General features: G+C 42.8%; 1 long non-coding RNA gene across 1 annotated transcript; it reads left to right on the forward strand.

Moving 5' to 3' along the window:
• Positions 1–895: 895 nt before the first annotated feature.
• LOC124682801 lies at positions 896–14033 on the forward strand. Its single transcript, XR_006996457.1, has 3 exons — positions 896–1011; positions 2337–2449; positions 13917–14033. It is a non-coding gene; the product is annotated as an uncharacterized LOC124682801 (long non-coding RNA).
• The last annotated feature ends 1795 nt before the right edge of the window (positions 14034–15828 follow it).

A 15828-nucleotide genomic window follows, 5' to 3' on the forward strand; every position in this document is an offset into this window, starting at 1 on the left:
TACCACCTGCAGTCGAAGATTATTTCTGAAATATATGTTAAGACAAAACTGCTAATTATGCAAGACAGACGCAGATACTTAAGTTCTGATGATTAAACCATTGCAGGGATCATTTTTTAATTGTCTATGTTGATTAAGCCATTGCAGAGTCAACCCAGTAGTTTGTACAACTAATTTGGTTCTATACAATATATGGAGATGATTCGTAGTTACAACTCAGATTTGTACCAAAAAAAAAAATCTACAGGGTGTTGGGTACTTCTATTTCAAAGTAAATTAGCCATTTGCTACATATGCTTGAATTATGTTCTCTAACCTGAGTGATATTCCAGATTAAGCGACGCCTGCATACAGCTGGAGGTGTGGTTGTGTATACTGGAAAGCAAAAAGCCAATTTTATTTGAGAAACTACAGTGATACCTAAACAAACGATTAAAAGAAGCAATATGAATGCTTGTGTCAGTTTATGCTATGAAAAGAAGCCATATGAATGTTCTCGATTGTTTGTGTAACTTCATGCTATGAAAACAAGCCACATGAATGTTTGATGTTTAAATTTTCTATTTTAGAAGAATTCTAAAATCTGCACTTAATTTTGGTACATTACGTTTTCTATCATACATGAGTATTTCTATTACAGATTATATAATTGATGGAACACTTTAGCAAGTCTGCTAAAGTACCAGACATAATGGGAATGAATATTTCTGTGAATGAATATTCTAAGCATGCAACCTACACTCCATCTCAGGACATTACAATCATGTAAAACCAACGTGATTAGAAAAACTGATGCGTTCAACAACTGTCGTGTATGCAGATCCTAGAAAGCCGAAGAGGCAGCGGAATAGCGAGTATTATGCAAAAATAAAGATGAAATTGCAAAGCCGATCCAACCAGCACGGAAACTTACAAATCAGTCAGAGATGCTGGATATTGATGAGAACATGGTTTGTGGTATCCCAACTAAATTGGGAGTCACCCAACCGTGCATACCACCTGCAGCAACAGGTACTATGCGTCCTGGATGTAATGTTTAGAGAAATGCAAATACACCTGCCATTATTATGTACATGTGGCTTCAGTTGGTGTAATATATTTAACACAATCACACGTAAATGATGGAGGTCAGACGCAGCAAAATCCAGGAGTAATGAGACATGATCTGATAGCAAAAACAAATTTTAGGAAAGCAGGTTCACTGAACCAAATAACTGGTAAGAAAATATTGGCACGTCATGATTATGCACTATAATATCTACCATGTGAGGTGTTCTTTTCAACGTACATGTCATCCTCAGTGGTTGAATGTCCCAGCACTTTATATTTGTTCTCTTCTCAGTCAGTCATCCACCTTACTATAAATTTGGGTAATCTGAATACTTCATATATTTATTATTTATGCACATTAAGGTCTATAGATTTACATATATTGTATAGCAAGGACTGGTATATGCGATCTGATAAAATGGTGTTTAGCTGGGCACTTCTTTGTTAAGCAATATTTGACAGATTTGGGTCGGGTTTATAGATGAACATTGGCTTATGCTTTATTTGCATTTTAGATGGTGAGAAGTTCGTGGTGTTCCATCTCTTGTGCTTTTTGTCAAGATTCGGTGCAAATTCTAAATCAGGATAAAGGATATTGAATATGATACAGTTAGGAAGTCAAGATAGGATGCTGAACTAAATCTGTCCACTTGTTTGTATCTGATTTTTCTCCATATGGGGATTTTGAGAAAGCTTATTCTCATTTTTGGACTTGGTTTCAACCTTCGTGAAGTAAAGAAGGTGTTCCCATATTAAATCAGTTGGTACTTATCTTACTCCATTCAGACCCACTTTATGAGCTTCTATTGTGACTTTTCAGAGATCCATTGACAAGTTTTAGTTGTTTCTTGCATTTTGTTTGCTTTCATAATTCTTGCGTGGTTATCATTTCAAAGACAGTTGTACTTTTAGTACATGATCCTCATTTTATGAATTACTGCACATCTCTGTTTAGCCTGATAAATTATGCATACATCTGCTGAGGTTTACTTCACAACTTATAGATCTATGTTATTGCATATGGCTGTGGGAAGTCTATCTGGTGGGGTTGCATTTACAACTTACAGTTCTATATGTGGTGTTTCGAAATTATTTAACAATAACATGTGTGCCCCATCAGACTCAGATGAGCGTTCAGTAAAGGTTGACAACAAATGAGAATTGTGGAATGCAATTAAATATTCTGATGAAGCAGTAAAAAGGAGAAAAAATGATGAATTTTCATTCATTATTTTGTTGAGATGTTTATCACTTTACCTTCATGTTTTAACCGGTTTGTTTTGCAGGACAACAAGAAATCCACATCCAGTTGACACATATACTTGTGGTTTTTCATCTGGTCCAGCTGCACTTGTGTCATCGGGGCTATGCTCAGTAACAATTTTGGCAGATGGTGTAGGTTTGTATTCATAAATCTGTCAGCTATCTCTAGGTATTACTTTTGTGTGGCACATGTCTTGTTAGGATTCAATCTTCCGTTCTGTGGCATTGTTGGTTTCAAGTCAACATTCGGATGGACATATATGAATGGGTAACTAAGAAATGTTCCGTATCACAGGATATTTACCAGTATTCCTTTTATGGGTCATAATTTATACGAATTAGGAACTTAAAATACTTTTAAACATCACTTCAGTAAGCTTTACTAACTTATGTTATCACTCCAAGCGATCCTAATTCAGTTAAAATGCTGGCAATTGGGTCTGCTGGTTCTATGTAGAATTTTAGCACACCAATTTTTAGACCGAAGGCACATAGTGCCCGACTTTAAATTAATAAAGCCATGAGGCGAATACGGATACAAGAGTTTGGTGAGCACCCCACAAACACACAGCTAAAGATAAAGGTCACACTGACCAGGCCAGAAACATAAGACAACCCAGGCACAAAACAAGCATTTAGCTGAAGCTAGAGATTAAGAAGATGGCCGGCGAGGTTGGGGAGGGTCGCAGGTCCTGTCGAAGAGGGTTTTAAGCATCGCCTCCAGCTGGGTCAGCAACGGTTCGTCCTTGCTCCATTGGAGGGGTCGCCAGAGCTGCAAGTTAAGCCTGATTAGGAAAAAACAGTTTGCGGGTTGGCTAGGAAACTTTGCTTCGATGGTAAATTTATTTCGAATTTTCCAAAGCGCCCAGCAAATCGCCGCAAAAAGAACACGAAGGCTTCGTTGCGATTTGTCATTCAAACTTTGGATACACCTTTCCCAAGAAGAGAAGCAAGAGGGATTCCATGTCACTCCGAGCATATCCCTAATGCCAGCCCAGACGAAATGTGCCAGATCACAGCGAAAGAAGATATGGTCCACATTTTCAGGAAGTCCACATAGAGCACACAGCCCATCAGATGGACCCCTGCGTTTGATAATTTGGTCATTCGAGGGTAGGCGGCCTCTAGACAATTGCCACAGGAAGATTTTGATTTTCGTGGGAATTGTAGTCTTCCAGATCGCGGGACCTAAAGGGGAGGTCGGGCCCTGAATCAAGTTGTTGTATAGGGATTTGACCGAAAAACGGCCTGAAGCTTCCAATTTCCAGTGCACTTTGTCTCTCCCTTCCCCCGGCACCACCTCTTCTAAGTCCTGGACCATTTGTAACCAAAGATTGGATTCCTCCTGACCGAAGGAGCGCCTAAAGAAGATGCGCCACCCATCACCCTCATAAGCACGCTCAACTGTGATCTCCGGGTCAGCACAGATCTGGAATAATCTAGGGTATCTCACACTGAGGGCCTCCTCCCCAGTCCAGTGGTCCGTCCAGAAGAGGATATCTGAATTGTTACCAGGGAAGAATCTCACACCCTGTTTGAAGACATCCTTAAGCTTGTGTAAACTATGCCAGAAGGGCGATCCTCCCACCGGTGAGGTTGAGAAGAACCGATCCACAGGATATTTTGCCTTGAGGAGTTGAAGCCAGAGCAGTTTGTTGTCGTCCTCCGTTAACATTCTCCAAATCCATTTAGTCATAAGGGCAAGGTTCATGAGCTTCGTGTTCATAACGCCAAGCCCACCCTGGGCCTTGGGTTTACAAATGTCCTCCCGTGCCACCATATGATATTTTCTCTTATTTCCTTGTCCCTCCCGTAAGAATCGCATCTGTGTCTGTCAAAGCCTTCATGAGTACCATCTGAGAGGAGGAAGAGGCCCATAGCATAAATCTGAAGGTTTGACAAGCAAGCGTTGATCAGAACTAGGCGAGCCGCTGACGACAAGAATCTGCCCTGCCATGGCTCCATCCTGAGGGCTACCGAATTCACCAAAGGCTCCATCTCAGCCATAGTAATTCTGCGACCACTCATCGGGAAGCCCAGGTAGTTGAAGGGAAGGGTGCCCTGCCTACAGTTCAACAGATTGGCCACTCTGGCCTATTCAGCACCTGTAGCCCCCAGCACCAGAACTTCACTCTTATGGAAGTTAAGCTTCATGCCAGATAACAATTCAAAGCAGATGAGTAAGAATTTCAGGTTTGTAATGCCCAGATGTGTGTTCTGAATGAGGATTACAGTATCGTCCGCATACTGTAGGTGGGACACTCCCCCCTCAATCAGATGAGGAACCACCCCTGCAATGTGGCCAGCGGCCCTGGCCCTTGAGAGCATCTCATCAAGGGCATCAGCAACCAAGTCAAAGAGCAGCGGGGAAATCGGATCTACTTGTCTTACTCCACGCTTATTTCGAAAAAATGGACCCATCTCTCCATTAATCGAGATGGCAGTTTGGCCACCGCTGACCAACCGCATGATTCTATGCATATAGGCTCCATCGAAACCTTTCCTGAGGAGCACTTCCTTCAGGAAATCCCAATTCACTCTATCATAGGCCTTCTCAAAGTCAAGTTTCAACACTATAGCCTGCAAGTTTTTTCTTGTGATCTCATGCAGAATTTCATGAAGAGCAAGGGCTCCATCATGGATGAACCTACCCTTGATGAAGGATGTCTGAGTGTGGGAGACAATCCTATGCGCCACAGGAGATAGTCTGGTGGCATACGCCTTTGCCACAAGCTTAAAGATCACATTGATCAGCCGCAATTGGACGATATCGCTAATGGAGTCTCGCTCCTACAACCTTTGGGATGAGTGACGGAACTCCGAAGTTCAGCCTCGGCCACATCGACCGTTCCCTGTGGTAAAGCCATTCACTATCTCGGAGGACCAACCCTCCGAGTCCGGGCCGAAGTGTTTGAAGAAGCCTCACGGAGAAGCCATCCCGACCGTGGGCCGTATCCGTCTTGGTGTCCTTGAGCACCTCCTCAAGTTCCTCCATGGAGAAGGCACGAGCGCTGACTCGCTCTCCCGATCCGTAACTCGGCCCCGATGGCCCAAAAATCTTGCCGTAAACCGAGCCGCTTTGGTTCCTCCGTCCCCATCAGAGCTCGATAAAAATCGTAAACATGTTGCGTAATCGCCTGTTGGTCAGTTATTTCCCCTTCATCAGTCTTCAGACTCGAGATGTGGCAACGGCGCCTTCTGCCATTGGCCACGGCATGGAAGTACTTAGTATTTGCATCTCCTTGTAAGGTCCATCTCAATCTCCCCCTTTGCCTCCAGTAAACCTCTTCCTCACTGAAAATCTGAATCAGTTGCTCCTCCAAGTGGTATCTCATACCCCAACCCTCTGCATCCAAGCCCTGCTCATCCGCGATCCTATCCAGCACCTCGAATCCGAGCTAAGATATCCGCCTTAATCACCCTCGCGTTCCTTTCCCGTGTTTGCACTCCAGCCCTTCAAGCACCGCCGCAGCCCACCGGCCCGCCCATGCCACACATCGATAGGGTCCCTAGGGTTCACATTTGTGATGAGCAACTCCGCCCACCACAACTTCGCTACCGCTCCACAAACCCAGGAACGAAGAAGCCAACCTGTTTCTCAAAGGAAAATCTGGCCATCCTACGAGGAGCATTCTCTCCTGAGTCCAGGATCAGCGGCGTATGATCCGAACCAATCCAATCACTCATTTTATCATGTTATTCAATTCAATGTTCAGAAAAATCCAATCACTCATCTAACACACAAGTTCCTAGCTACCCCAGTGTCCAGGCACGTGTTCTGCATACTAGCTCAAGCTTTTGTGCCCTAATTCTGTTTTGTGCTTTGTTTCGTCAGATGCTTTCTTCACCTCTTGATGGATTTGGTGCTTTGCACAGGACCATTCCGTGTTTCGCACCGAGCAATGTGAATCGTCCACAATGATCTTGCTAACCTAGGCCGTAGTGTGTCAAGTACGAGTGTGATGTTTATTTCAATACTACCGGTTAAGCAAGATTGTAAGAGCTTGGTTTTTGTGAATTAATAAGATAACTTTTTCAAAAGGAAAAGATAAAGCATATCTTCATATGGTGAGGGTTTATTTGCTGAGAAATGCTCAACTACTTCACTTGGCATGTCTTCCAGAAAACTATATTCTGTTTCCATTGAAAATATGTGTTGATTCCATTAACTCAAGAGGGTCATTATATGTCGCAGGAAAATAAATTGGATTCCATTTACTTAATGAAAGTCCTACTAATTGTCTAACATAGAGATGACTTGCATGATGAAAAATCTCTAGGTAAGATAGTGATAGAAATAACAGAAGCTTGGTCCAGGATTATAAGATGGGATAAAAATAAAAACGGCAGTGTATCAGATGGGTTTTTTTAGATTTATCAGATGGGTATTTGACCTTGCTTGCGATGCCCAACAAAATAAGATCACATTTTCTTTATATTTTGTTTTCCCGTGGCAACGCACGGGCATTTTTACTAGTATATCTCTACTACTTAAAAAGAAGAAACGTGTTCCCCCTTCTCCCCCTACTTTCGTCGTCCTTTCACCTGGGCTTCGCAGACCTTCGTCCTACCCTTCAATCGCCGCATGGGCCGCACCAACTTGGGCCAGAATCACGCTACTACGTCGTCTTCTTCCGTCGGCCGCCGCCGCAAACCGCGCCTCGCGAAATAGGGCATCCTCAAGATCCGTCCCCTCAGTCAACCCACAAAGCACCCCACCGCCGCCTCACATGGGCACTCGCCGCCCGTGGTTGCGGCTCTCTCAGCAAACACTCCGCCTCCATCAGCCATCTCTATGTCGTCTCCTCGCCCCACCACCACCCCCGCAACCTAAGCTACCACTGCGCTCCAGGAGGTGGTGCACCCGCTTCTCGCACAGACTCCCGTCCCGGAGCTCCAGCCACTCATGGTGGTCGTCCTCCCGCCTGGCCGTGCTGTTAAGGGCATCTTGTGATCCCGCCTTCTCGCGCTTCCATTCTCTCCAGCGATCTGGTCCGATTGGCCTGCTCGATTCTGGCTCCCCCCATCTTGATCTGTCCTTCCAAGGATGTGGATGTGGTTGGAGTTGGTTTGGTGCCGGTGTGGTGGAGCAGATGTGAGTGAAGAAGAGGGCGACGATGCTGAAGAGGAGGACAATGCCGCACACGGGTGGATGTTGATGGGAGTGAGGCGGAGATGTGGAACGCAGGTCAGCAACTGTCTTTTTTTTCTCTAATTCGAGCTCATACAGATCTCATGTCTTTTGACACTATCTTGATGACATTGAAGAGAAGGCTATGGTTGCATACATGGAGGCCAAGGAGATGGTCACGGTCATAGATGGCAATTGCAGCCTTTAACCTTTGAGAAGCTTGGTCGTGGATTTGGTACCTACAGGTGTTTCCTCGTGATCACTGTCTACATCATCTCCCTTTTCTTCCTTTGATGCATTCTATAGTCTGCTCTGTAAATATATTTTTTATTTCAAATGGATTGTGCAGAGATCTGATACTAGAGGATACTGAGATGGAAGAGGAGGTAGGATTCATAGCATGAGTGGCGTCGAGAATGAGGTCACACCAAATGTATTGCTTTCCTCTTGGTCTCATCCACATTTGTTAACACCTCTCAAACGCTCATGTAGGATGCCTGAGATGTTTTAACTTTGTACTCTTATACTTTTAATAAAAGGCCGTGTGCATCATCATGATGCAGAAGCCGGGGTTTTCATTCCCCATTTCGAAGAAAAAAAAGTAATATGCAGTATGATGCTTGGCTCCTAGAGCACCTGTAAGTTCGATTATATCTAACCGGGGAGAGGGGCCGAATCTACTGTTATGGTTGGTAATACTAACTTCATCCAGGCATTCATACCAGCCATGTACACTACTTGAAATTGTCCTTGGTAGCAAAGTTATCTTAATTTTTTCGCTTAAAAAAGTCTTGCTGAATTTTGGGCAGTCACCTGATCATGCAGCCCTACAAGAATTTGCAGTCGTGAAGTGACAGAACCAATGTATTAGTTCCACCAGTAGTTAAATGTTCTGGTGTGTCTAATATGCTTTGTATTGCTTACATTTTTATTCTTCTTTTTTAAGGCTTCAGAATGATGTATATGAATTATATAATTTTAGATTCTTCAACTTAATTTTGTATCTTTGCAAGTTGCCGAGATGAAAGCTACTACCTCCGTTTCAAGGAATAAGGCGCACGTGTATTTCGAGACGAACTTTGACCATAAAAATTAAACAACAAAATCTTGATTATATTATATGTAATTGGTATTGTTAGATTCGTATTGAAATGCACTTTTTAATGATACTAATTTTATACAAATAATTCCTACCTATTTGAAGTAATTCTTGGTCAAACAAAAAACTCGTAAAACGAGGACGCCTTATTCCTTGAAACGGATGTAGTATTGCTTAGATTGGTACTGATATGAAGTGCTGCTGGTATATGTTAGAAAGCGAAGTTTTAGGGAGGTTATGAAAATAGCGTAGTTGTGTGTGAGTCATATGAAATCCAACAAACTAATACAAAGCAACTTTCCTTGATCTAGCATAGTCATTGTTTGTTGAAACAAGTACTGCAATATTTTAAACTATATGTATTATACAAATAGTTAGTGCCTAATTAAATAATTAATTTGGCACTTTGTGCATGGAGATAGTAACGTAGTAGTACTGGTTATGTACTGCTAATTATAGCTAATTATAAGGTATTTTAATTTGGTAGTAGGGGGCGAGATTTGAGAAGACTGAGCATCTATCGCCTTTCCTTTCCTTTACTTCCCTTTTTGTCTTTGATTCTATTTCCACAGCACTTCATATTTCCTTCCTACGATTCTTATGATGGCACGTGTTCTCTAGGGCACACGATTGAACCATCGAGTTATGGATTTGCGGACACTCGCGAATCAAGCAATCTTCAGTATCCAAGGCCATGTTGAAGATGTGAGTATTTGTCCTTGTTTGTAATCAACATTATTGTTCATGTCATAGGGCATCATGCTTGAGCTTAGTTATTTTTATGGCAAGCATCCAATACCTTGTAATTTTTCTTCGACTTCAGTTTTTCTAATATTTTAGACATGATTCTTGAAGGAGAGAAGGATATGCTTCTGTGGTGCACTAGCATTAGTGCTAAGAAATATTAGCTACCGTATGGGTTTGTTGGTGCTTGCATCGAACAGGCCCGTGAAGTTGTCAGCTGTATAATTATGATATAGTTAATAATCTTGATCACTGGATGGGTCTATTTGATAGTGATGGGGTGGGGTGGGTCTGATTGTGATATTTTGGATTCTTTAAAGGGCATGCTCAATAGTTGTAACATGTTGGTTAAGCAGTTTAGAATGATTTAGGTTCTCTTGGGGGCAAATTGAGTAAGCTTACTGGCTCATCCATTCGATATTCGAATCTTGCATTACTTTTATATCCTATTGATGCATCACTTTTGAGATGAATAATTATGTAACTAACATTTATAGTCTAACCAGATAAATCCTTCATATACATGGTACACCTTGATTCATTGTGTAATGTACCCGACTTGACAGTACCTCTGGAATATGCTTCAGTGCTTGCGCATTCACATGAATTATCTGCCTGCTTCAGATCTTTCCTGATAAGCGAATAACGATGAGCCTGCTAATTTGTGTGCTTACAGCCAGACGAGAACTTCTTGCTCCAGGCTGCTGCTCTTGTGCTCCTGCGTTTTGACGTCCCTGGAGCCAAATAAGGTTACACTATGCTCAACCTTTTGTTCTTTTAATCTTTTTCTTTGGATTTTAACTACGTGTCGTGCAGTTGCATATGAACTTTATCAATTTCTGTGAGATTGTGCTCCGCGGCAGTCCTGTATGAGTCCCATGTCAACAACCATAAAAATAGCTATGTTGATTGGTCAGCACCTCTACTTCCTATCAATATGTAATTATATAGATAATGAAGAACTTGAAGGTTTTTCCCTCCTGTAACAGTGAGGGATTTCTCATATCTCTATTATTAAAATTTCTGAATGTCTCAGATTTCTGAAAAGAAGTTGGACCATAATCTATTGGTTTTGTTCATAGATGTTGGACCATAATCTATTGGTTTTTGTTCATGGAAGTTGGACCATAATCTATTGTTTTTTGGAAAGGATAATCCTACAACATTTGCATTACAGAAGGTGTTGCTGTTCTTTTGGTTTTTCTTGGAGTAACTTCAAATTTATCTTGAGTCTATTACATACTCTTCACAAAATTAGCTCGAGCAAAGCCGATATAGGAGTGCCTAAATATATTGCTCATTGTATTTAATTTGCTCATTGTATTTAATTTACAAATTTTATTTTTTCAATAATTCATACCAGTGTATAAGCTCATTGTATTTAATTTGTTGAAGTCGCAGAATCTAGAATGATCAGATTTTACATCCCTTCTTTAAGATGTTCAGATTCATTATGTATTCTTATAAATTTTAGAATGTATATTTCATGACTTAATGCAACCTTATCTTGATTAGTGTACATGACCAAAGCATATATTTATGGATGAAGCCTAATATTATTTCGTGCCTTGGTGGACAAAATTTTGATCATAGGTTGCAAAAACTATGGTACCTGATATTTATTGTTGAAGGTATGCTAGATAACAATTTTACATAGCTCCCAGGGGCATACGTTAGCATGGAGCAGATAGCAAGACACACGGAGCAACAACAAGGCACCAAGGCAGTTAGTTAGTGTTTTGTGCTCATTTGCAAGTGGTTTGATTCGTTTCTGTCATTTAATTTATGCAATGAGGAGAGTAAAATTAATGATTTAGTACAACCTCTTTCATTGTTAATTTAAATTAGTGACTGAACTTGTTGTATAACTTCTTTTTCAACTGTATATTTGTGCTATATTTCATGGTGGTAGCTGTTGTACTTTCAGTAAGAAAGTCCGACCAATCGCTTCCTTATATGTTTGTATCCAATCAAAACATACTTAAGGTCTCAATTCATTGTATTTACAGTTTTGAAAAAAATTAGTATATTGACTTGGATATGTACAATAAATGGAAACAAAGTTCCTGATGCCATTGTATTCCACTTCATTTAAAGTGATCATTTCTAGGCACGTGTCTTCTTATTCTCTGAATAGCTTGATAGATATTCTTCTTAATACTGCCCTTCCATGGTACTGGTTCAATTTATACCCCTCTCGCTACGGTCGCATGCCACCCAAGAACCGCCTGTTCCTGCTCGACACGTGCGCGAGAAGAGGCGCTAGGGGGGCCATGCCACCCGAGAACTGCAGGTTCGTGCTCGCCACGCCCGCGCGAAGAGGCGTCGGAGGGCCTTCGACCTCCAGGAACGATGAAGAGCGGGAGCAAGCGGCATCCTAGCAGGACTACGTCGATGGACAGTCGAAATGAGGAGAGGCGCGACGAGGGGATCGAGGAGGGATGAGATGGAGGCGACATCTGCCATTCGATCCTGCTCGCCACGTGCACGAGAAGAGGCATCGGAGGGTTGCCGACCTCCGGGAACGATGAACAGAGCATGCGGGATGACGTCGAGATTGTTGGGAGCTTGACTTGTGATGCACGCGGAGGGCGTGGTGTAGGTGGCTGATGATTGGGAGCGCCCACGACGATGGCGGTGGCCGAAGGTTGCTCTCCTCATGGCGATGCGAGAAAGGAAGAGCAGGGAGAGAGGAATTATCTCAAGGTCAACAATGTCTCTTGATCTGGCAGCCTCTGACTAAACTACATCTGCGAAGCCGACCTCTCGAAACAGCTACCAGGTGAAGTTTGGATCCCTTCGCTCATATTTGCTTCTTTGCCCTCTAGGAATTTATTGTAGACGCTCATGCTGCCATGCCGATGCTAGCTTTGTTGTTGAACTTCATGTTGGTATGGAACCATTATCTCAAATCTAAGTCTCAATTGTGAACGCCAATTGAAGTATTAGATATGTGTAATACATGAAGTGTCTAGGTTGTTTCCCTTCAATAAATGTCGCTTTGGCAATATAATTATAGAAACGAGGAGGAAGGAGCACATGTTTAAATCAAGTCCAAGGAGGTTAACCTGGTGTGTGGCAAGAGCATGGAGCAAGTTCAACATAAACGATCGCCTTGACATATGTTGATATGACACTACATATCATATGGAAAATATTGTAGCAATTGACGATTCAACCCATAACTGCTTGCTAGAGTAACCAGAATAGTACAGTTTTCCCAGTTGAAGCTGTTGCTCATAAGGCTTGATGCTATTTTATATGTGTGCATTGAGAAATAAAATTTGAGACCCGTGGCAACGCACGGGCATATGTACTAGTACTACTTAAAAAGTCTAAACTGTTTCCGTATTCTGCCAATACGTTGGTCGTTCCTTTGTTGTTCCTTTCGTCGTCTCCGTCGTCTCCACATGGGCCAGGCCCAACGAACATGCACCTGTCTCGCTAGCTTTCCAATCCATCCCAGCTCGATGCCCCCAAAACCAACGAGGCTGAGATACGTCAAACTAGGTTCCTCCACCCTCACCCTTTCGCTCCGTTCGACGCCGAGATCCGCCCCCCGCTGCCGCCCCAGCCCCGAGGTGAGCGCCCCCGCCCGCCGATCCGCACCCAGCCCACCCCACCGCTAGCTTTCCCACTCGACCGCTCGAGCTACCGGCCGCCGCCGCATGGACTACACCGGCCGCTAGCCCGGGGGGGCAGATCGATGGCAGCAGGGGCTAGATCGATGGACGGCGAGAGCTTCATCAAGCGTCCTTCGGGATCTTCCTCTCCGCCGGGCGCTGCCGGCACGCACATCGGCCATGATGCCGAAGGCTGGCGACCTGGTCGAAGATGAGTAAAGGCTGGCAACTAGGTCAGATTGTGCGTTCATGATTTCTACTTGTTCTTTCCCTGGATCTGATGATATACCATCTGGGGTTCCTCCTATAACATGCTTTGGATTGCCTATACACTTGTTCTGTTGTTACACGAACTGAAGCACAATAAGATGTTTGACAGAGCTTTCCAAGTTAACAAAGTTACCTGAACATTTTCCTTTATATATGCAATGCAGCTACACTATTTCTTAAGACTGATTCTGAATAAGTGCTTGGCAAAAAGATACTATAACACACGCGCTGCTTGTTCAAGTGCATCCTTCGTTCAATGAACTGAAAATTTTCATGCTATTTTACTCTGCACCTTTAGTTTATGAGTTCTGTAATGGTACAACTTCTGCTCTCAGATTTGATGTTGACATTCTACATGCTCTGATTGAATACAGATGAATTGGTAAAGGCTTGTCATGCAAATGCATGACGGGTATCTCATGATGCTTAATCAGTTTTAGCAGTAAGTTATATTTACTTTGAATAATAATAAATAAATAGTTCTTGGATTGCGTGAGGAGGTTTGAGCACAACATTCAACTGAGTAGCCGAATATCAAGGCAAGTTCCACTGAGCCAGTGGAAGCACAAAAGTATACCACCCATGCTTGATATATTTGAATGTATGGTCCTTACAAGGCAAATCATTGGCACATTGACAATAATTTGTTAACACAGAGGAATACATTTTATGTTGCAAATTAGTTTCTCTAATCTTGAGATGGAATTTGACTAATAAGTGTTCCCTTCAACAACAGGTCTGCAGCTTGCTCGGGCCTGATTGTGCGCCAGATACGTCTGGTACCATGAATTTATTTCTGTCAGGAATGAATTTGTCAAAAATTGCACCTGGTGGTAGATGAGATGAAGATCGATGGGAGAACAAGTAGACGTATGGTATAAAACCCATCCTGACATATTTCTCTAATATGTGTGTGATTTGCTGGAACTCATGTCATGTGCACGCATCAGGAGGTCTGTTTGTGGTGAGAACGACATAGATGAGGAGCCAAGCTGTAAGCTAAAAGATCAGTCGTGGTTTCACCACTTCTTATTTAGATTGGAAAATATAGATTAGTCTCCTGAAATGCATGGGCGGAACAGGTAGACCCTGCAATTTACCTCCTGTTATGTAGGTTCAGTTCTTTGATTTTACCTTTACAGTGCGTTTCAGGTGCAGATTATTTTTTACCATCTGCTTGGATAGTAATACTGTGTTCAACCTGCACACCGAATCGTTGTGCCTGATGGTTTTTGCTTTGATAGAGTTATTGAAAGTATCCTCAAAGTATTTTACAACAGAGGCAGTTAAATAGGGTAGTATTACGTCATGTAGTCTAAAAGTTTAAGTATCATCTGATGTGTCATTTGGGCAATGTGATGGTGGCAGGCTGATGGTGGTTTATTCTGATGGCTAAGGATGGCCTGACACCAAGATTGCACAACAATCAGGCAGTTTTTGTCGCCAGACATGGATTGCTAATATCCCAGCTGAGCTCCTGACTTCCTGCTAATATCCCATCTGAGCTCGTGCTTTCCTGGTTTGTTTTTGCAATATTAAATTAGATGAGGATATTAAACGGATTGGAACATGGCATCTCTTTGTACATGGAAGCATGATTGAATCTTCCCCATACCAAAACAGGGAGATGCATACCCTATAGGTGTTGTGTACGATACCGCACTTGCCATCAAGTGCAAGATCAAGGTGAAATTTCTCATCTCTACTTTATGCAATATGAGGCACATGCTGATAGTTTAGTCAATGTTATTTAGCTTACCAGTTCAAAGTTTCCTTACGAATAAAAAGCTATTTGGATTGAGGATGTTTTACCTGACACTAGAACAATTATCAGCTGATAGAAGCTATTACTGAAGGAAGTTGTACTCGGATGTTTTTCATGACAAAGCCAGTTATCATATATCTTGACTTGGATGTTTTTCATACATGCCTTTTTTTCTCCAATGATATTTTCACATCAGCATGAAGCATGCATGTAAATTTACTTTGAAGTTAATTAAGCTTGGTGGCATGGATTCAAATAGTATTCTCATTAGTTAGAACATGAGAACTTCCTCACATCTGTTGGATATACCATGTCCTGATTATAAGTGGATGCATAATGTTTGCTTTGGATATGCGACGAATATGTGAAATACTACATCCATTTCTACACTACTTAAAAAGGAGGAACGTGTTCCCTATTCTGCCCACTTCTCTACAACCAAGTTTTGGTCGTCAACCTCGTCCGCTTCTTCCAGCATTCCGTCATCCCGCGCGGGCCCAACTGGGCCAAAGCCCACTTAACTCAATTGGAACGGGAACCCTAGGCACCCGAAACCCTCGCTCCTCACCCGGGACGCAATCCTCGTGCTCCCGCCGCCACCTCCTCCCTTTGGCAGTAGAGAGCAGCTTCCAACAGCATCTCCACATCCCGTCGCCCCTTCTGCCTTTGCCTCGGCGGCGAGGTTATGGCGAATCCATGTGTCATCTCCCTCGTCTAGAGTCAATAATGGATTGGCCCTGAGCTGATCAACGCCTTCCTGGACAGGAGCTCGCCCCAGCCTCCGTACAAGCCGAACTTCCACCGGCCTGTGCAGGAGCTCACCGGCGGCATGCTCATCTACTCGACACCGGCCTCCCAGTCTGCTCGCCGCCGGCCTATGCAG

This window comes from Lolium rigidum, chromosome 1, assembly GCF_022539505.1.
Source record: "Lolium rigidum isolate FL_2022 chromosome 1, APGP_CSIRO_Lrig_0.1, whole genome shotgun sequence".
Taxonomy (NCBI): Eukaryota; Viridiplantae; Streptophyta; class Magnoliopsida; order Poales; family Poaceae; genus Lolium; species Lolium rigidum.